At 45.1% G+C, this 23,176-nt stretch overlaps 1 protein-coding gene and 1 long non-coding RNA gene across 7 annotated transcripts in view; one reads left to right on the top strand and one right to left on the bottom strand.

Moving 5' to 3' along the window:
• LOC137547132 (uncharacterized) overlaps nucleotides 1–23,176 on the top strand; it is a 155,725-nt gene that overhangs the window by 81,133 nt on the left and 51,416 nt on the right. For all 6 annotated transcript variants that reach the window (XR_011026496.1, XR_011026499.1, XR_011026497.1 and 3 more), the window contains one exon: nucleotides 4,382–4,446. This is a non-coding gene — a long non-coding RNA (uncharacterized lncRNA). The remainder of the gene's footprint in view (nucleotides 1–4,381; nucleotides 4,447–23,176) is intronic.
• Nucleotides 21–23,176, bottom strand: part of ITGAE (integrin subunit alpha E) — a 170,972-nt gene continuing 147,816 nt past the window's right edge. Inside the window, exon 32 of the transcript XR_011026492.1 lies at nucleotides 21–95. The gene's annotated coding sequence lies outside the window, so the exon portion shown is untranslated. The remainder of the gene's footprint in view (nucleotides 96–23,176) is intronic.

Raw genomic sequence — 23,176 nt, 5'->3', positions numbered from 1 at the left:
GTGACATCAGCAAGAAATCAGTCCAGTCATTCTGCAAGTTCCTCCTCTGCATATGAAATTGTATGTATTCCACAGATGTTGCCAAGCCAAGGATTCTATAATAAGACTAATTATGTTAATGACAGCTTAGTGTGTTGGGCTGTGTCCTTATGAATAAATCACTCTTGCACTGATGTGTCACTGTGAAAAATTGCTTAAAGGAATTGAGTTAAGGATGATTCGATCACTGTAAATTTCTGAATGTTTAAAGAAAGTCTCTTAAAGGGACCGCAAACTCATGTCACTAGTTCATTAAAATTGCCTCACCTGGAGAGTAAGGGGTCACTTTCAGCAGTTCCTCCACTCCTTGTACCGACACTCTACAATAGAGATGGCCCGAACCTCCAATTTTAGGTTCACGAATCTCGAACGCGAACTTCCACAAAAGTTTGGTTCGTGCAACCTTTCGTGAACCGCATTAGACTTCAATGGGGAGGCGAACTTTGAAAACTAGAAACATTTATGCTGGCCACAAAAGTGATGGAAAAGACGTTTTAAGGGGTCTAACACCTGGAGGGGGGCATGGTGGAGTGAGATAAACGCCAAAAGTCCTGGGAAAAAAATCTGGATTTGACACACAGCAGCGTTTTAAGGGCAGAAATCACATTTTATTGCTAAATTGGAGGCCTAAAGTGCTTTAAAATATCTTGCATGTGTATACATCAATCAGGGGGTGTAATTAGTGTACTGCTTCACACTGACAGACCAAACTCACTGTGTAACGCACCGCAAACAGCTGTTTGTGTAGTGACGGCCGTGCTGGACTGGTGCGCACCATTGCGAGATTGCTCTTCCTCAGTGATATCAGGTAATGTCTGACTGCCTTATCAACTTTCAATGGTTCTTTCTCTACCATTGTTAAAGCTTACATCTATTTTTTAAATTACTTTTTCTGCTGGCTGTTCAGTACTTTTAACGAGAATCTGTTATGGAGGGCAAGTCTGCCATTAATTCAACTGTGTGACTGATAAACTTTCCATATTACTTTCTCAGTACCATGGTGACTACGGGTAATGGCCGGGGAATCAGGGTTCGATTCCAGTCCGGAGTGGGAGCCTGAGAAACGGCTACCACCACACATACAAGGAAGGCAGCAGGCACGCTGTGGGCAAAGGAGCAGGAACGGCTGCCACCACACATCCAAGGAAGGCAGTGGACATGGCACGCAAGTCTCGGCTCAGGGAGGTAGTGATGAAAAATAACAATACAGGAGGACTCTTTCGAGGCCGTGCTGTATATGAGACGAATAAACTTTAAATCCTTTGACAACAATCGGTTATGGAGGGCAAGTCTGCCATCCATTCAAGTGAAAGGTATGCACTGACTGCCAGGTATAATACAGTGTGCAGTCACACAGATGCAGTGAAAGGTATGCAGTGACTGAAAACAGCTGTTTGTATAGTGATGGCCGTGCTGGACTGGTGCGCACTATGGCGAGGTTGCTCTTCCTCAGTGATGTCAGGTAATGTCTGACTGCCTTATCAACTTTCGATTGTTCTTTCTCTACCATTGTTAAAGCTTACATCTATATTTTTGAATTACTTTTTCTGCTGGCTCTACAGTACCTTCAACGAGAATGTTATTAAGGCCAAGTCTGCCATTCATTTAGGTGAAAGATATGCACTGACTGCCAAGTATAATACAATGTGCAGTCACAGATGCAGTGAAAGGTATGCACTATGCAGTCCACAGAACACTATCCCCAAACTTTTGTGGTAGTGTTCTGTGGACTGATGAAACAAAATTAGAACTGTTTGGGCCCATGGATCAACGCTATGTTTGAAGGAGGAAGAACAAGGCCTATGAAGAAAAGAACACCTTGCCTACTGTGAAGCATGGCAGGGGTCAATCATGCTTTAGGGCTGTTTTGCTTGTGCAGGTACAGGGAAGCTTCAGTGTGTGCAAGGTACCATGAATTCTCTTCAGTACCAGGAGATATTGGAAGAAAATGTGATGCAGTCCATCACAAACCTGAGGCTTGGGAGACGTTGGACCTTCCAACAGGACAATGATCCCAAGCATACCTCCAAGTCCACTAGAGCATGGTTGCAGATTAAAGGCTGGAACATTTTGGAGTGGCCATCGCAGTCACCAGACTTAAATCCGATTGAGAACCTCTGGTGGGACTTAAAGAAAGCAGTTGCAGCGTGCAAGCCTAAGAATGTGACTGGACTGGAGGCTTTTGCCCATGAAGAATGGGCTAAGATACCCGTAGATCGCTGCAAGATACTTGTGTCAAGCCATGCTTCACGTTTGAAAGCTGTTATAACTGGAAAAGGATGTTGTACTAAGTACTAAGAATGAATGTCACTTGGGGGTTGAATAAAACTGATACTGATGTGAGCACAGAAAAGACATTCGTGGTATTTCATTATAAATATTATGTTATATTTGTCTGACTTACAAGTGCCTCTTTGATTTAATTGTAAACAAGATGACTGAAATGATCAAAATCAATGTCAAACTGGCCAAAACACTCAATTTCAGTGGGGTTTGAATAATTTTGAATACAACTGTACAGGTACCGTGAACAGGTATGCAGTGGTATATAATATAACACTGTGTGCGGTCACGTAGGTGCACTGAACAGGTATGCAGGGATTGGCATTACAAATGTGCAGCTGTCACACACACAGGTACCGTGAACAGGTGCAGTGACTGGTATATAATATAATACTGTGTGCGGTCACGTAGGTAGGTGCACTGAACAGGTATGCAGGGATTGGTATTACAAATGTGCAGCTGTCACACACACAGATACCGTGAACAGGTGCAGTGACTGGTATATAATATAATACTGCGTGCGGTCACGTAGGTAGGTGCACTGAGCAGGTATCAGTAATTGGTATTACAAATGTGCAGCTGTCACACACACAGGTACCGTGAACAGGTAGTCACTGAATGTGCTGGCCCTCGCAGTGGCACAGTAGGAATTACCAAGGGGCCAAGGGCCAGCTGCGACTGACTGACAGGGCTGTATATGCAAGTGCCTGTGGGACACATACATACACACACGCACACAAACAAAATAGATCACAACACAACATTAGCTCTCAAAAGAGCTGTTGAGGGGTGCTTTTTAGCAATAAGTATCAGCAAGGAGCAAGCTAACAAGCCTAACAAGAGCCTAACTAAGCTTTCCCTATGTCTCTGCAGCAAGCTCTCCCTTCTCTAATTGCTGCAGCCAAATGAGTGAGGGAAATGGCCGACGCTGCCTGCCTTTTATAGAGGGGGGGGCTCCAGGAGGGAGTGTAGCCTGATTGGCTACCATGTGTCTGCTGACTGTAATGTAGAGGGTCAAAGTTGAGCCTAATGATGCAGTATAGGTAGCGGGTCGAACTCGCATATAGTCCGCGGTTCACCACGAACGCGAACCACCGAAGTTCGCGTGTTCACGTTCAAATGCAAACCGTTCAGGTCATCTCTACTCTACAATCACTTTTGCAATCTTCGTTATCTTTAGTACTCACAGTGCTTCTCACAGTCAATCAGCTATAGCTGAATGTCCCTCTTCTCCTTTCAAACATCTTCTCCTCCCCATAGACACAGAACAAGCATGCAGATCAGATGCTCTGACTCAAATCTGACTACATTAGCCACATGCTTGTTTCAGGGCTAGACTCAGACACCAGCAGGTCAACAAGACTGTCAGGCAACTGGTATTGTTTAAAAGGAAATAAATATGGCAGCCTCCACTGCATATCACTCTCACCTCTGGTTCACTTTATTGCTGCAAGTATCGAAAGTTGGTAGGGTTAATCACTCATCCATAATTCATTAATGATCGGTGGTTCCAGCACTCGACAGCGGAGGTGACAGTGGATGATGTTGGGAGTCCCACCAGAGGAACAGGTGAGAATTTATATGGCATGGGGGGAAGGGGGAAACACATTTTACAATTGGGGACGTCGGCCAGGCGTGCGTCACGTATGTTGGTCGTCACAATATCGAACGCTGTTATCAGCACACACCTGAATGAGCCTTTTTGACCGAGTTTTTATGCATACTCGATCAATGCAGTCTTCCCTAAATCAGTTGAATCATCGATTAGGCAGACATGTTGCGGCACCAATTTCCATCCGATTAAGTTGAATTATCAAATCGGACAGTCGATCGGGCCACAAAATCGCTCAATGTATGGCCACCTTTACTCCACTCAGAAGATAGCTCATGCTAATCAAATACATCTAATGGGAAGTTTTAGATTAATTTTCCAGCATCAATGTTAAATGTACTTTGGTGTCAGAGAAGATAGCATCGGGGATGTCGGAAACACTTTTTGAGACAATTTCAGGATCTAATTAACATAATTATTTCTCTCCCTTTCTCTCTCTCTCTCCAGTATATGGCCTGGAAATGTGTCAAATGAAGTCATCCAGAGAATTCCTATGTGTTGCAACCAAGGAGGTGAGTGTGATTTACATACCTACACTCAGCTCCATTCACCATCATATGGCATTGGAAGGGGTTCTTTGTGTAAGTGAAACATCAGTAAAGCAGGAAACTTTCACCTCATACAGTTTATTTATGACAGATCTATTGTGGTATTTATTTTCATTAACTGAATAGAAACTCCCATATGCCTTGAGTGTGAGTGACCCGGAGTGGTGATATATATAAACCATAGCTGGCGGATGCAGCAGTGTAGCTTAGGAGCTCTGGGCTCCAGTGCGAGTTTTACATTGGCCGCTTTATCAGGGCTGGGGTGGCCCATGACGCCAGGTGAGGCAGCTTCCTCAGGAGGCATAGGCCCTGGGGCAGCATCCTGCCCGCCCTCCCTCTCCCCCTGCAGATGTGGTATAGGTAGTATATTGTCCCCCAGTGTCTGCTCCCTCCCTCTCCGTGGCCGCCGCTCTATACTGGGGCAACTATTCTAGCTATACTGGGGCAACTATACTAGCTCTACTGGGGCAATTATACAAGCTATACTGGGGCAACTATACTAGCTCTATTGGGGCAACTATACTACCTATACTGCAGCAACTATACTACCTATACTGGGGCAACTATACTAGCTATACTGGGGCAACTATACTCACTATACTCCAGCAACTATACTAGCTATACTGGGGCAACTATACTAGCTATATTGGGGCAACTATACTTCCTACACTGCAGCAACTATACTAGCTATACTGGGGCAACTATACTAGCTATATTGGGGCGACTATACTTCCTACACTGCAGCAACTATACTAGCTATACTGGGGCAACCTCAGGGGCATCCTAACAAGTTTGCTCCAGGCAGCAAAAAGTCTAGAACCAGCCCTGTTCTCTATACATAACAATTGATATGGAGCACCAAAGCCTGCCAAGGACAGCTGCAGAGAGGTGCAAGCAGGGGAGAACAGTCTGTTAATGGTGGCAACCAATCAAAGCACATATAGAGGTGATTATTACTAGCTTACCACCAATAAATAGCTAATAAAGCTGTTTAGAGGAGGGTCCTCTGGTCCAGGGGCCCTGGTGTGGTTGCTACCTCTGCATCCCCTATTGCTATCCTTCACAGCAGCAAAACTGATGGTCTCAGTTTAATAGCTCAGTCACCGCCCAGCCTGACATCAATTCTCATGTCCCACAAAGATGACGTAAGTAGAATTTCCACATCACCAGCCTCGTTTTGTAGTCAGATAATATTGCAGGGTAAGGTTTTGACAACCTTTTTATGACTTTTTTACTTCTGTTGGCACCGCTGCTGGACTCGGGTACAAGCACCGGTATATAGTTCAGAGCCCCAGCAAAAGCATACTGCTCTCATTGGATTGCAAAACGCCAATGGGAATGCTCCCGAGCAACAGAGGATTCACATTGGTCCACCAAAGATGCTAGAGAGAATTCCCATTTGTCTTTGGCAATCCAAAGAGATATGCTTCTGCCATGGCCCTGAGCTATATACCAGTGCACGTACTTGAGCCCAGCAGTGGTGCCAACAGCGGCAATGGAAGACACAGAATTCTGGTGAGAAGATCCAAAACAGAGGGGGAAAACAGCCTAGTGAGAACGGAGACTGTCATAGTCTTGCGCGGATTTTGTGAGCATCTGCTGCGTCTGCAGTCTCTGAAAAGATTGTGCATGTCAGGAGCATGCGTCCTGCTCCTGTTACACTCCATTTTAAATGGATCCTATGCTTAAAGAGCAATTGTAACCAAGAATTGAACTTCATCTCAGTCAGTAGCTGATACCCCCTTTCCCATGAGAAATCTTTACCTTTACTCAAATAGATAATCAGTGTGGATGGGGAAGAGGGGGGGGGGGGGGGGGGGTTGAGGGGTACTGTGTGGCTGATATTGTGGTGAAGCCCCTCCCACAGTGTGATATCATGACCATGGTCCTGACAGTTTTCTTTCTGTAAACCTTCTTGCATTGTGGGAAATAATGGTTGTTTCCAACAACTGCCAAGCAACTAGTATCTCCCTCTGTGCATATTTATGTCTGTGAAAAGCACACCTTTAAACTACCCTGCAGGAAACATACCAAGCCTTAGTAAATAAGGAAGACACCAGAGGTGAAGTTCCACATAAAGGCCAAAACCTGGTTTTATTTTGTATGGAAAGGGTTCGATCCTCTTTGAGGTTTTTATTACCGAATTCCCATTTAGGAGAATACTCTTGATTTCTAGCCCTCAGAGGAGGTGAGGGAAATCTTTAAAGCTAATGGGAACTGGTAAAAAACAAACATTGGGTCCTATAGAGCTTTCCCACTCCTCTCATGGTCCCCTCGTTCCAGTGCAGTCACCCCCGATTTCAGTATCCGACCGACCGGTCGAATACTGCTCTCTGCCACCACAGGAGGCTTTGGAAGTCTTCGGGAGCATGAGTACTCCCAAGTACTCCCAAAGACAGGCGGCTCCGTACTGCGCCTGCGCTAGCACGCTCTTTGCGCGCTCATGTATGCCCAGTCAAGAAGATCTAAGTGCCCCCACAGCAATCCCACTTGACACTGTGATAGACTTCAGTCCTCTTTGCAACCCTACACTTGGCAATCCCAGTGTACAAAGGGTCTTACTGCTTCCACCCTAGAATAGTGCTCATTGATCTATCTCCCATCTCTAGGTACACAGCAGAAGAGTAACTATTTTGCAATCAACTATAATTTGACTGGTCCCACATGAATAGGTGTGAAGACAGATGCAACAATGTGACTTTTGCCCAAGTATCCCCTCAGCTAGCAGCCTAGCCAGGAAATAGACCACTAGACACATTCCTCAACACTCTCCAGATTGAAGCAGTCTCATATAGGCTGTGATGATAGGTTACCATCCTGGTAGCACCAGCCATCTATGAACTTCCCCAGAAGGCTTCTTATTCTGTGGCTTTCCACAGAATTAGATACAGTAGCCACTAGCCTAGGGAAGGAGAGAGGCTCCTTGCAAATTGTAATCCCTAAAATTCAAGACCTATTACTATTCACAACCTTAAATGGCCTTGGTATAGCCCTTGGGCCTCAGATTTGCCTAAAATACTTATTACAGAGTTGGGGGAATTCTGAAACAACTCCCAGTTTGCTGTTTGGTCTGACAATGATATTAGCCCAACTAGTGCAGATGGTGGCAATGAAGTCACGTTGTACCCGTGTTGCCAACCTTTCACATAATTTTTTACTGAGAAAGATATAAAAATTTACTGACAAAGGATATTTCATACTGACACAACAGTGCGGCGCGCGCAGCATGCTGCGACGAAAATGGGCGTGGCCACGCAACAGAACATAGGTGTGGTTATAGGTGGGGATAATCAGACAAGGCCTTAACAGTGGTGTAAATGGGCCTGCTGCAGAAATTTGAGCACTGCCGTAGTGTTTACCCTCTCCCAGCATAAAGCTATAGGAAGTGTTTCTGATGCTGAAACCAGGATATGTAATATCCTGAATAATTTACTGCGTTCTATTTGTCATTGCAGTTCCTCTTTCAGCATTTATGTTACATACCTGCAGCTGTGAGTCAGAACACCTTGTCATTACTCTAAGTTCTGGGTCAGTGAATCAGACCATATAAAAAGCATCGCAGCAGCCAGAAAAGTGACATTTGTAAAAAGCAAATTAGTAATGAAATGTTCTGTATTCCTCTCACTTCAAGTTATCTTTAGGGATCCATTTATAATGGCGGCAATCTACTGATCACCAGGAAAATACTATTATTTTCTAGTGTTGAGCCGCAAACTAATAAAGCAACTATCTGCATAAATGCCCCATTTTACACAGTTCACCTGCTTTCTCACAAGGGGGTTGATTCCTTATAGTATATCGCACTGAGGAGCGCAAGGTAAATGTAATGCTGCACCCTAAGCGCGCTGCCAGCGGCGTCAATTAACATAGTAGGGGCCGCGCTAGTCAAGTATCCTCCATTCCCCCCGCCACCGCTTAGTTTCGATTCTGCTGACTGATCATTTGCGGTCCACTGCACTTGCATGGCCCTGGCCATGCACATCCTGGTGTGAGTTCACGTCAAGGAGAGCATCCCACGCAGGCGCAGTAAGAGGAAACCTTGTGCTGCACCTGCGCAGGACACTCTCATCGATGTGAACGCGTACAAGGATGTGCAGGCCAGTATCGTGCAGGCGCAGTGAACCGCCGACTGATTAGTCGGCAGAATCGAAATCAAATGGTGGCGGAGGAATGGAGAATTGGTGAGGATTGGGGCAGATATATGACAGCTGTAGAGGGCTGGTAGAAGCCCCATGTAAGTGAAACTCTTTTTATTCACTACGGTTTAGGTTCACTTTAAGAACGCATGTGCTCCTCCAATTATTTTGTGCTCCTCAGCGCGATAAACTATAATAAATCAGCCCCAATATCTACTGTATAAATTGCCTTTCTTTCACACTGGAGCATTGTGTCGCGGTACTCTCCCCCGCTGCTCACCCGCCGCAGTGGCCATTAATATCAATGACACAGACCACAGCACCGCATACGTATAATTAAGCTGGCGTTAATTACTATTCTCCCTCCAGATCGCCGTGGATAGTGGAGAAAGATGTATTTCGGCTTCCAGTTATTGCTGGCGGCCACATTACAGTGTTTTCATAGTAATTTGTGCTCCGTCTTCTGATGGAGCCCCAAATTACTGCCTGAAAGCCGCTATAGCTGTAATTCCTATTATGGCCTATAGTGGCGACAGCTGCGCAGAGCGTTGTTTTTACAGCTGTCTTACAGTACTATGCGACGGGGTGCGATGGACACTGCAGTATGTTGCCGAGCAGTACTAGTGGTACCACGCGTCGCACCACAACAACCTTTATAGATTGTTGCAGTAGCTGTGCGGCGCGCATACCAACTAAGTCACGTGACGCACCTCCTGTCTGGAAGTGTGCACGTGACTTAGGAGACAGACACAAGTAGCACCTGAAAACATTTGCGGACATGTTCAGGGGGTGGGGCATACAGATTTCCCTATTGGTGCCATCTGCCGCAGAGACAAATCAACATGCGGTGGTGCACTGCACTGTGGTAAGCTCTTCTGCCACACGCAAATCGCACCACACCATGGGCTTTATTTACTAAACCATGATAACTCAAATATCACACCTTATCAACGATATCAAACCTTATCAAAGATATCACACCTTATCAAAGTTAACATGCCTTATCAGAGTAGCATATCGAGCGCTACAAAGTTATGCCTGCTAATTGGCAATGGCACTTGTCCTGCCCTGAGCCCCTGCGGGTTCTTAGCACTCGCTATGTTACTCTGATAAGGGGTTTGATTCACAAAATGGTGCTAACTGTTAGCGCGCTGTGAAAAATGATTAGCGCAAAATTTTGCGTGATAACAGTTATCGCACGCAAAAGTTTGCATTCACACGTCAACACGAATTTTTCACACATTAACGGTCACAAATTTTGGAGAGCGAAAACCGTTATCACGCGAAACCCGTTTTTTCACACGAAAACATGCTAAAACACACGAAAAGCAGTGCTAACAGTTAGCACCGTTTTGTGAATCAAGCCCAAGGCGTGTTAACTTTAATAAGGTGTGATATCTTTGATAAGGTGTGATATCGTTGGTAAGGTGTGATATTTGAGTTATCACGGCTTAGTGAATCAAGGCCCATGTGTGAAGCTAGCATTTAAAGGGCTCGATTCACAAAGCGGAGCTAACTGTTAGCACGCCTGTGAAAACCCCCTTAGCACGTCTAAACGAGCTTTTCGCGCGTAAAACTTTATGCGCGTAAAACTTTATGCGCGTAAAACTTTACGCGCGCACCGCACGAAGTGCCCATTAAAGCCCATGGGACTTAGCGCGCATAAAACTTTGCGCGTGCAAAGTTAGCGCGTGATCTGATTGAGAAATCCGGTGCTAACCTACTTAGCACCCTGGTTAGCGCGTCTAAAGACTTTAGACTTTCTAAGTAGGTTAGCACCGCTTTGTGAATCAAGCCCGAAGTGTTGATCTACACAATCAAAGCCAATGGGGTACACTTTTGTTTAGCAAACAGCCATTCACCACTTCTTATTCAAGACTCCATTCAAGTGAATGAGAGTTATAGATCGTCCCTTTAGGGTACTTATGGAAGGTGAATAAAAGCGCTCATTACCATTGTAAAGAGTCAGATTGCCCCTTCATAAAAATGGTAATCTGATTTTTAAAAGTGTTTATCTGTGGATTTCCATGTAGAGATAAATGCAGTAGGCCACTTAAATCCTAATGTGGCTTCCCCGTCCTCCTCGGTCCCGGCAATCCAGTGCTGCGACACCCCCCCCCCCCCCGAACAACGACAAGGTAAATATTATTTACCTACCGCAATCCAGCACATGCGCAATAGTGGCTCTCCGTTCGGGCTAAGGTAGAAATAGCCGAGCCCGAACGTATCCACTCTACTGCGCAGGCACCAGTCCTTTGCCCTGCGCAGTAGAGCGGATCGATGGGGCTTGGCTATTTCCACCTTGGCCCGAATGAAGAGCTACTGCGCTTGTGGAGTATCGCGGTTAGTAAATCTTGCCACAACTGTGCAGAAATTGTTAGGCGTTGTCGAGGAAGTTTTGAGGGAGCCAACGCTTGATTCCCCCAGGCTACAGAGGATAGGGAAGCCTCATTGGGACTCTGAGGCTTCCCCGTCCCGAGGTAAGTATCTACCAGAGACAGATTTTTTCGTTACAGGTTCTCTTTAAAGTAAACTAGAGATAAAAATATATACAGAATCAATACTTACCCGGGGCTTCCTCCAGCCCCATAAGCATGTGTGAGTCCCACGCCATCCTCCCGCGGTCTGCCGTTTAGCCGCGATCAGCCCCAGTAATTTCTTCAGTCGCATCAGTCTGGGTCTTCTGCGCAAGACAAAGACAGGACCTGACTGAAGCAAAAGCCCCGGGAAAGTATTGATTCTTAATATATTTTGAGCTCTGGTACACTTTAACCTCTTGAGGACCGCAGTGCTAAACCCCCCTAGTGACCAGGCCATTTTTAGTAAAATAGACCACTGCAGCTTTAAGGCCAAGCTGCAGGGCCGCACAACACAGCCCACAAGTGATCCCCCCCCCCCCCTTTTCTCCCCACGAACAGAGCTCTCTTTTGGTGGGGTCTGATCGCTCCCCCATGTTTTTTTTTTCTTTTTATAAATATTATTGTTAGTGTTTTTAATAAAAAAAAGACACTGTTTCTTTAAATCACTCCCATTCACTACAAAGAGTTGTAGTCAGAATCAGAATCAGAATCGTTTATTTCGCCAAGCATGACTGGGTCATGCCCGGAATTATTTTTGGCACAGTACATATAGCTCAGGGAGAGACATACAGTGGTGTGAAAAACTATTTGCCCCTTCCTGATTTCTTATTCTTTTGCATGTTTGTCACACTTAAATGTTTCTGCTCATCAAAAAACGTTAACTATTAGTCAAAGATAACATAATTGAACACAAAATGCAGTTGTAAATGATGGTTTTAATTATTTAGTGAGAAAAATAACTCAAAACCTACATGGCCCTGTATGAAAAAGAAATTGCCCCCTGAATCTAATAACTGGTTGGGCCACCCTTAGCAGCAATAACTGCAATCAAGCGTTTGCGATAACTTGCAACAAGTCTTTTACTGCGCTCTGGAGGAATTTTGGCCCACTCATCTTTGCAGAATTGTTGTAATTCAGCTTTATTTGAGGGTTTTCTAGCATGAACCGCCTTTTTAAGATCATGCCACAACATCTCAATAGGATTCAGGTCAGGACTTTGACTAGGCCACTCCAAAGTCTTCATTTTGTTTTTCTTCAGCCATTCAGAGGTGGATTTGCTGGTGTGTTTTGGGTCATTGTCCTGCTGCACCCAAGATCGCTTCAACTTGAGTTGACAAGCAGATGGCCGGACATTCTCCTTCAGGATTTCTTGGTAGACAGTAGAATTCATGGTTCCATCTATCACAGCAAGCCTTCCAGGTCCTGAAGCAGCAAAACAACCCCAGACCATCACACTACCACCACCATATTTTACTGTTGGAAGGATGTTCTTTTGCTGAAATGCTATGTTACTTCTACGCCAGATGTAACGGAACACGCACCTTCCAAAAAGTTCAACTTTTGTCTCGTCAGTCCACAAGGTATTTTCCCAAAAGTCTTGTTTTTTTAGCAAAATTGAGACGAGCCTTAATGTTCTTTTTGCTTAAAAGTGGTTTGCGCCTTGGATATCTGCCATGCAGACCGTTTTTGCCCAGTCTCTTTCTTATGGTGGAGTCATGAACAATGACCTTAATTGAGGCAAGTGAGGCCTGCAGTTCTTTAGATGTTGTCCTGGGGTCTTTTGTGGCCTCTCGGATGAGTTTTCTCTGCGCTCTTGGGGTAATTTTGGTCGGCCAGCCACTTCTGGGAAGGTTCATCACTGTTCCATGTTTTTGCCATTTGTGGATAATGGCTCTCACTGTGGTTCGCTGGAGTCCCAAAGCTTTAGAAATGGCTTTATAACCTTTACCAAACTGATATATCTCAATTACAGTACTTTGTTCTCATTTGTTCCTGAATTTCTTTGGATCTTGGCATGATGTCTAGCTTTTGAGGTGCTTTTGGTCTACTTCTCTGTGTCAGATAGCTCCTATTTAAGTGATTTCTTGATTGAAACAGGTGTGGCAGTAATCAGGCCTGGGGGTGACTACAGAAATTGAACTCAGGTGTGATAAACCACAGTTAAGTTATTTTTTAACAAGGGGGTCAATCACTTTTTCACACAGGGCCATGTAGATTTGGAGTTTTTTTTCCTCACTAAATAATAAAAATCATCATTTAAAACTGCATTTTGTGTTCAATTATGTTATCTTTGACTAATAGTTAACGGCTTTTGATGAGCAGAAACATTTAAGTGTGACAAACATGCAAAAGAATAAGAAATCAGGAAGGGGCAAATAGTTTTTCACACCACTGTAGATGGAAAGAGACATAAATAGATAGCAGCGACAGCAAAGGCATCAAGTACAAATTAAATTACATTACATTACTACATTCCAATATATGCATCACAGTCCCCAGTGTGACCTGAGGTGCCTGGCAGTTAGTCTTTTGGACTGGTTGGTTCGGTCAACTGGTCAGCCGTATCTCAGCCGGCCCCGCAGTCCGTCGGGGCTTGAATTGACGGTAGTATGTGGAGCGAATTTAGGAGGTTGACCGCTGAGGGGAAGAAAGAATTACTATGTCTCGCGGTTTTTGTGGAGATGGCCCGTAGCCTCCGGCCTAATGGCAGCAGGCTGAAGTAGCGGTGGCCTGGGTGTGAGGGATCGTTGGCGATCTTCAGCGCCCTGGATTTCAGCCTTTTGTTGTGTAGTAGGGCAAGTGAAGGGAGGGGGCACCCAATGATCCTCTCCACTGACCTGATGACTCTCTGTAGTATGTCCTTGTCGCTGGTGGTGGCACCCGCAAACCAGACCAAGATGGAAGAGCAGAGGATCGACTCGATGGTGGCGGAGTAGAAGTTAGTTATAATTACTTGAGTCATGTCGAACTTCCTCAGCTGACGGAGGAAGTAAAGTCTCTGCTGGGCTTTCCGTTGGGTGGCAGTGATGTTGAGCTTCCATCTTAGGTCACTGGAGATGGTAGTACCCAGGAGCCGGGCACAGGGCACCCTGGCTACCTCAGTGCCGTCAATATAAATTGTAGGTGGGGTGTGGGCAGACTTCCTGAAGTCAATGACTAGTTCAAATGTTTTTGCAGTGTTAAGCACCAGCCTGTTCTCCTTGCTCCAGTTGCAGATTCTCTCCACCTGCTGACGGTACTCCTGGACATTATCTTTGGTGACGAGGCCAATGATGGTGGTGTTGTCAGCGAACTTGATGACCTTGACAGAGTCAGCCTCAGATCTGCAGCTGTTCGTGTAGAGGGAGAACAGCAGTGGTGACAAGACGCAGCCTTGAGGAACACCTGTGTTCGTGGTTGCTGCTTGGGAGTGAATATCAGCCAGTCTGACGACTTGGGACCTGTTGGTGAGAAAGTCCGTGATCCAGAGTTGTAGGCTTGAGTGGACTTCAAGTGCAGCCAGGTCCCGTTGGAGGATGCGTGGGCAGATGGTATTGAAGGCCGAGCTGAAGTCCAAGAGTAGTATCCTAGCATACGTGTCTGGCCTGTCAAGGTGGTCGTTGATGAGTTCCAGACAGATGTTGATTGTGTCATCGGTGGACCTGTTCGCCCTTGTAGTCAATGGATCATACTCAAAATGGGTGACTGTAAGCAGTGGGGTCCCACAGGGGTCTGTACTGGGTCCAGTGCTCTTCAATTTATTTATTAATGACCTAGTAGATGCAGTAGTAAGCAATGTTGCTATTTTTGCAGATGACACAAAATTGTGCAGAATCATCAACTCACAGGAAGATAATGACATATTGCAACAGAATCTGGATAGGATGGCTATATGGGCACATAAATGGCAGATGAAATTCAATGTTGAAAAATGTAAAGTCATGCATTTTGGTCATACCAATGGTCTAGCACCATACAAAATAAATGGGATACAGTTGGGGACATCAAACTTGGAGAAGGACTTAGGAGTAATCATCGACAACAAGTTAAATAATCGTAATGCCAAGCCCCTGCAGCTAAAGCTAACAAAATTTTGGAATGCATTAAAAGGGAAATAAAAACTTGAGATGCTAGCATAATATTGCCCCTGTTTAACTCTCTAGTAAGGCCACATCTGGAATATGGAATTCAGTTCTGGGCACCATAAAACAGGAAAGATATTGCAGTCTTAGAGCAGGTGCAGAGACGAGAAACAAAATTGATACGTGGGATGGAAGGTCTCAATTGCCAAGAAAGGTTAGATAAACTGGGTTTATTTAGTTTAGAAAAGACGCCTTAGAGGGGATCTAATTAAAATGTATAAATACGTCAGAGGGCAATATAAAAGCCTGGCAGATGAGCTTTTTTTCCCTAGGCCTTCTAAAAGGACTAGAGGACATGATCTGCGCATGGAGGAAAAACGTTTTAGCCATATATTTAGGAAAGGGTTCTTTACAGTAAGATTGATTAAGTTGTGGAATGCATTGCCACAGGAAGTAGTTATGGCAAATTCTATACCTGCATTTAAAGGGGGCTTAGATGCTTTCCTTGCATTGAAAGACATCCATGGCTACAATTACTAGGAATGCCCAATGATGTTGATCCAGGGATTTTATCTGATTGCCATCTGGAGTCGGGAAGGAATTTTTTCCCTTGTGGGGCTAATTGGACCATGACTTGTAAGGGTTTTTCGCCTTCCTCTGGATCAACATAGATATGTGAGGGAGCAGGCTGGTGTTGTACTTTATACTGGTTAAACTCGATGGACATATGTCTTTTTTCAACCCAAGTAACTATGTAACTTTCATTAAATTTGTGGTAAAAATCACATAAAAATCACCGCAACCGCGCAAATTGCGTAAGGGGTATTTTTATAGCGATTTTAATGAAAGTGAATGGGAGTGATTTTTAAAAAGCGCTCAGAAAGTGCTCAGCAATCACAAGCGCTCAGCAAGCACTCAGAAAAGAGCTTTTAGTGGGATCCAGCCTAACTGAGAGTTCTAAAGCTAGTACAAAATATACCTGTTCTCCCAGAATGTTCAGTGGGACCAGGGGTGCCTCTGGTCATTTTGTCACTCCAGGCAAGGAAACCTGTGGCACCCCCCCCCCCCTCTCCATGAAAATATTCGCAATGCGGCAATATTCACAATACTACGAGCCGCAGATCTATCGCCTCTATACCGCTGTGTCCAATTGTAAAAATGTACTGGTTGATTGTACTTTTGGTACATTTTTGCCATGGATTGATTGAAATTCTGATCGATGTGGTGGTTGATAATCGCCATATTCGATCATTTTGAAAGAATCTGTCTGTAAAAATGAATGCATGTATTGACAGCTATAGGCTAGGGTTACTAATAATAAGATTGGGTGATTCAATTGTAAGGGTAAGATTGGGGGGAAAAGTAAAGAGTAACAAGGAACATTTATAATTACTTTTCTCCTGGCAGACTCAGTGCTGACTTGCTCAGTAGGCAGTAGCAGTGTTAGGGAGTCTTGCCCAAGGTCTCCTACTGAATAGGTGCTGGCTTACTGAGTAGGAAGAAGCAGAGATTTGAACCCAGGTTGCCTATGCCAGAGGCAGAGCCCTTAACAATTACGCTATCCAGAGAGAGGCAGATGAAACACACCACAGCCAAGAGCAAAGAGGACTATGTGGAAAAATGGAGGCGTGAAATAAAACAGTCACAAAAGCTAACCATATACCAGTCTCTACAAAGAGAATATAAAATGGCCCCATACCTGGAAAAGCTCCGAACTCTCAAGAGAGGAAAATCCTGAGTGTCTACACATTGAGTGCTCACAACCTCTAAATAGATTCTGGGAGACACAGACAGAAGTACAAACCCAGGGAGGAGAGACTATGCCAACACTGTGAGCAGAAAACCCTTGAGGATGAAAGCCACTTCCTGCTGCACTGCCCCAAATATACTGCAACCAGGGAAACTTACTTTAAGAAATTGTTGGAACTATTCCCAGACTTTCTCACATTAGAAGATGAGAGAAAAACATATATCCTACTAGGAGAAGAGGAATCCACAGTGACAACTGCTGCACACTATGTCACAGCATGCCACAGACTGAGAGGAGCATAACGGAACTGTAAACCTTATTCCCTATCCTGATGAAGATAGTCGTTTTACTATCGAAACATGTCGATGAAGAAGGGCTCCTTGGCACCCCAACAACTGGCATAACCTACTGCCGTACAAGACGCTAGACATAGCCTGCTCGTACTAGCTGAAGAAGCAAGTAACAGCGCTGAAGCGCAAGGTGGAACGCAGGAGCCCGGAGGGGAAGTGACGTCACTCCCAGCAAACCACCTATCCGGAAGCCGCAGCGGCGTGCGAGTGAAGCTACGAGAGGATTATCCAAGCTCTGAGCACAGACGCCTACCGGCAAACCAGGTGACTTCGAACCCAGAACGGGACTTTACAGGCGAGGCTACCGGCCGGAGCCCGCACTGCACATTCAAGCTGCAAGAACCGTAAGTTGTTGCGGAAAGCATATGCAGAACTTGATCACATAGAATAACCCTAAAGCTACAAGAGCTATAAGCCATTACGGAAAGCAATTGCGGAACTGGTCACATAAAGTACAATAGATTTCACTACACAGGGTACACCTGTTGGAGGAAATATATCTTCTGTGTATCCATACTTATGCATATAGAGGAAAAAGGAGGATCAGATTCCACATAAATCCTCTCAAATAGGTAGAACCAATACAACTCAGGTGGCTCCATTGTATGTATGGGGGTGTGTGTGCACATATGAGATTAAATACGTTGTTACCCATATATTTTTTATAACTACTGTGAACATATGGGAATACATGTACTAAATTCTGCACATGATCCAATTTTAAATTTTGATTTTTTAACCTTGGAATTTTAAACAATATCCTTTTAGCACCTTTATAGGACTTATATTGGAATGAATACAATTGTTGCATATAAATTAGCGCTGTCCTCTTCTGTTACAACCAATTCTTTTTTGACCATCAGTGGGGGTTAAAGGGGATACCCACACTCTGAGGATTTAAGCAGCTTTTGACCTATATATACACAAAAAAGAGCAGCGCCCTTCAAATTCTTCCTTTGGCTCCTTGTAAACCTAAAAAATGTCCACATACTGCTTAGCCATTGTCCCCCTTTTCTCCTTGCTTTGGCAATACCTGTAATTAATCTTGGTCATGCCAATAAAGCTATCTTTGATTTGATTTGATTTGATTTGAGAGGAGGAAAAGACAGCCAGCACTAGGGGAAAGGGGGGGGGGGCACAAAGGTGAATGAGGGAGAGAGGAGGAGTGGAGAGCGACTGAGAATAGCCTGACATGGAGCAGAGAACTTATCTGTATTGCAGCCACATAACACAGAGGCGACTTGCCTGTAATGTTACTCCTGTCCTGCCAGTCTCTCACACAAGGCTGCAGCAGCCACATGGAGTCTAGGGACTGTCGAAAACTTTTCAACCTGTGTAATACCAAATACCTTATCTAGCTGACCACATGCAGTCTTTACAATGATGAGAAAGCAGGCAGAGTTTTTTTCTAAGGACACTGTAGGAGGAAAGCCTCTCTTCTGCATCATGCTGTGTACATTTACCAGCTTGCCATCAAATTGTACATTTATTTCCCTCAACCAGCCTAGTGCTTCACATTGCCTTATATATTGTGCACATGATTTTAGGTGCTGTGGTGGTGGGCTGAACAGGGAGTAAGCACATAATTGTAGGTGCTGGGGGGAAGTGATGTGCTGGGAGGGAGTGAACACATGATTGAGGCCTGGAACTCACGACAAAACGCTATGGCTAATCGCAATCACTAGCGTTTTGTATGAGCGGTTTGTAAGCGATTTCATGAACGTTTTCGGTAGCGATTTTAAAAAGTGTAATCAATATGCCAGCGGTTGTGTAGCGATTAACTTCAAAATGCTAGCAAAACCGCTCTGTGCAGGATTTGATGAGCGATTATGCCAGCGTTTTTATACTTTACATTCCAAAAACGCTAACCGCTAAAAAATGCTGCATGTCCTGAGTTTTGCGATTTGGTAATCGCAGTCGCTCCAATGGAATTTGGCCCATCCACTAACATTAGATGAGCATTTAGGGAAATCGCTAGCGGTTTGAATCGCTCCCTAAACGCTTCGAAAATCGCTCTAGTGTGTTCCAGCCCTCAGGGTGCTAAGGACCAGGAAAATTAATTAGGGCCCATTTCCACCAGCAACCACAAACACACTGCATTGCGATCGCACAAGCTGCCTTTTCCACTTGCCGCATTCGTGCCATATTAGCGTCGGGAATGGAGCACAATGAGGTTTGCGCAAGCCGGCAATCTGCGTTCTGGGAAAAAATGCCACGCACTAGTGGGAAAAGAGCACACCGCAATAGACATGTAAAGTGCAGTGTAAATCAGCAAAATGGCTGTAATTCACTATTTGAAGCAGATTGCAAGTGGGAAAGGGCCCCAGTGTGTGTGTGTGGAGGGGGGGGGGGGGAGGGATGTAGGGAGCTTATAATTGAGGGCGCTGATAGGCTGGGGAGTAAGCAAATAACTGGTGGTGCAGAGAGAGCAAGGGCAAACTGTATGCTACCTGGTGAAAAGTGAATGCTGGAGGGTGGTTAAAGCTAAGTGGAGGAGCTGGGTGGAGGGGATTTGTGACTAGGCTGTGTGTTTATGCAGGGAGATGGGGCAGCAGGCACAGCATGTGAGCAGATGGGAGATAGCACACTGACTCCGTAGACCACAGCCGTTTGGAGGATGTTATAGTGTAGTACCTGGCAGCCTTCTATCCATACTCCATGCTGGCTAGAGAATGCAGCATTTAAAACTCCCAGCTAATCCTCTCTCAGCTCTGACATGGACAGCGCTGCTAGTTACAAGCAGCTACATACAAGCTGATCCTCTCTCCTCTCCACTCTCCAGTGTTGTTCAGGTGGGGCTGGGCGAATGAGTCACTGGCTGCTAGCACTCGCAGGCATCTGGGAAGAAGCCTGGAAGTGTAACTGAAAAAAAAACTCTTCTGCAAATGCAGGAAAAAAAGGGTCCTTGTGCTACTCACATCTGCTTGGCTGTTCTTTGCCCTCCCCCTCCCAGCGTCCCGGGCAATGGCAGCCCTGCAAGGCCATAACAACAGCCCTGATAAGGAGGGGCGGGCAGGACAGGAGTCACACAGACACACTCTAGATCTTGAGATAACACTAACATTAGGGAATGCCATACAAAGTGTTGTAGACAAAAGGTTTGTAGATTCCTTATTTGAGGCTGAGCAGCAAAGGCTTTCATTAGAACTTTTTATCCCCGTTCCCTAAGTTTTCAGTCTCTGAGGGAAAAAAAAGTTTATTTTTTCCTGTCCTTAAAGCGCCTGCCATAAATCTGGCACTCTAGGCAATTAGCTGGTCAGCTGGTCTCTAGAAGCGCCTCTGAGTGGGACATATCTAATTAGTATAGGCCATTGGTGTCAAACTCAAATACAACGTGGGCCGAAATTGTACACTGGGACCTAGTCGCGGGCCAACCTCAATATCTACTGGGTGCCTTCTTCCTTTATAAAGTTCCCAGGTGTCAATGGCCCCCCTCCAAGGAGTACATTTGAAATCGGCGCCGGTAGACTTGGCCGCAGGATTCAGCGGTATATAGCTGATCCCAGTGGTGCTCAGCAGAGCTCGAATATTCGAGTAGCTCGAATAATCGAGCTCTTTTTCAGCTATTCGAGCTCGGTATTCGAGCTCCGAATAGCTGGAGCTATTCGAATGGGCTATCCGAGTACACTCGAATAGCCCATTCACTATTCGAGCTATTCGAGCAACCCGGCGCTATTCGAGCTCGGTACCGAGCTCGAATAGCGTCATAGCCCAGATTGATGTCCTTAGAGCCAATCAGAGGGCTCCCAGGCCCTCTGACGGCAGCCAATCACAGAGGGGGACCCTGGCCAGCCCCTACCCTATAAATAGCGGCCGCCATGTTCCGTTTCTCCGTGCTTGCCTGAGACTTGTACAGAGAGAGAGTTGCTCCTTTGTGCTTTGGCTTAGCAAGAGCTCTATTGTGGTCATTTACCTAGCGTTTTTGCTCACATACACCTCCTATACACACCTATATTGTTGTTAGTTAGTTAGACATTGTATTTTAGTTAGTAGCTTGTGTGTTACATTAGAGACAGGCAGCTGCTGCAAGCTTACAGGTTTAGGCCTCAGGGGGGCCTTGCCTCTGTGGGCAGCTGTCCTCTGTTTATTTCTCTCATCTATACCAGTATTTCTGCTGTCCTTTACTAATAGTATTGTAGTTATACTGTACTAGGAGTAGGACACTCACTGACTGTCACTGTTTATAGGCTACTAGCTAGCTCCTGCGTGTGTGCACTCACTCACTGTCTGTGTGTACACACACTCTATTTCCTTCTGATTACTGATAGATTATTGTTAGTTGTACTTACTTACTACTTACTCTTACTGTACCCGTAGGGACACTCACTGTCACTGTTCATATAGGCTACTAGCTCCTGCGTGTGCGCACTGCACTCACTGTCTGAGTGTACACACACAACACACACTCTATTTCCTTCTGATCGCTGATTGATTATCGTAATTAGTTAGTTCTACTTACTGTTACTACTTACTCTTACTGTACTAGGAGTCTAGGACACTCAGTCACTGTCCATAGGCTACTAGCTCCTGCGTGCGTGCACTCACTGTCTGAGTGTACACACACAACACACACTCTATTTCCTTCTGATCGCTGATTGATTATCGTAATTAGTTAGTTCTACTTACTTACTGTTACTACTTACTCTTACTGTACTAGGAGTCTAGGACACTCAGTCACTGTGTTCATAGGCTACTAGCTCCTGCGTGCGTGCACTCACTGTCTGAGTGTACACACACAACACACACTCTATTTCCTTCTGATCGCTGATTGATTATTGTAATTAGTTAGTTCTACTTACTGTTACTAATTACTCTTGCTGTACTAGGAGTCTAGGACACTCAGTCACTGTTCATAGGCTACTAGCTCCTGCGTGCGTGCACTCACTGTCTGAGTGTACACACACAACACACACTCTATTTCCTTCTGATCGCTGATTGATTATCGTAATTAGTTAGTTGTACTTACTGTTACTACTTACTCTTACTGTACTAGGAGTCTAGGACACTCAGTCACTGTCCATAGGCTACTAGCTCCTGCGTGCGTGCACTCACTGTCTGAGTGTACACACACCACCCACACTCTATTTCCTTCTGATCGCTGATTGATTATTGTAATTAGTTAGTTCTACTTACTGTTACTACTTACTCTTACTGTACTAGGAGTCTAGGACACTCAGTCACTGTGTTCATAGGCTACTAGCTCCTGCGTGCGTGCACTCACTGTCTGAGTGTACACACACCCACACTCCATTTCCTTCTGATCGCTGATTGATTATTGTAATTAGTTAGTTCTACTTACTGTTACTACTTACTCTTACTGTACTAGGAGTCTAGGACACTCAGTCACTGTGTTCATAGGCTACTAGCTCCTGCGTGCGTGCACTCACTGTCTGAGTGTACACACACCCACACTCCATTTCCTTCTGATCGCTGATTGATTATCGTAATTAGTTAGTTGTACTTACTGTTACTACTTACTCTTACTGTACTAGGAGTCTAGGACACTCAGTCACTGTCCATAGGCTACTAGCTCCTGCGTGCGTGCACTCACTGTCTGAGTGTACACACACCACCCACACTCTATTTCCTTCTGATCGCTGATTGATTATTGTAATTAGTTAGTTCTACTTACTGTTACTACTTACTCTTACTGTACTAGGAGTCTAGGACACTCAGTCACTGTGTTCATAGGCTACTAGCTCCTGCGTGCGTGCACTCACTGTCTGAGTGTACACACACCCACACTCCATTTCCTTCTGATCGCTGATTGATTATTGTAATTAGTTAGTTCTACTTACTGTTACTACTTACTCTTACTGTACTAGGAGTCTAGGACACTCAGTCACTGTGTTCATAGGCTACTAGCTCCTGCGTGCGTGCACTCACTGTCTGAGTGTACACACACCCACACTCCATTTCCTTCTGATCGCTGATTGATTATCGTAATTAGTTAGTTGTACTTACTGTTACTACTTACTCTTACTGTACTAGGAGTCTAGGACACTCAGTCACTGTCCATAGGCTACTAGCTCCTGCG

Source organism: Hyperolius riggenbachi, chromosome 2 (assembly GCF_040937935.1).
Source record: "Hyperolius riggenbachi isolate aHypRig1 chromosome 2, aHypRig1.pri, whole genome shotgun sequence".
Lineage (NCBI taxonomy): Eukaryota > Metazoa > Chordata > Amphibia > Anura > Hyperoliidae > Hyperolius > Hyperolius riggenbachi.
Note: the sequence above shows the minus strand (reverse complement) of the source record. Positions and strands in the feature narration are given on the sequence as shown.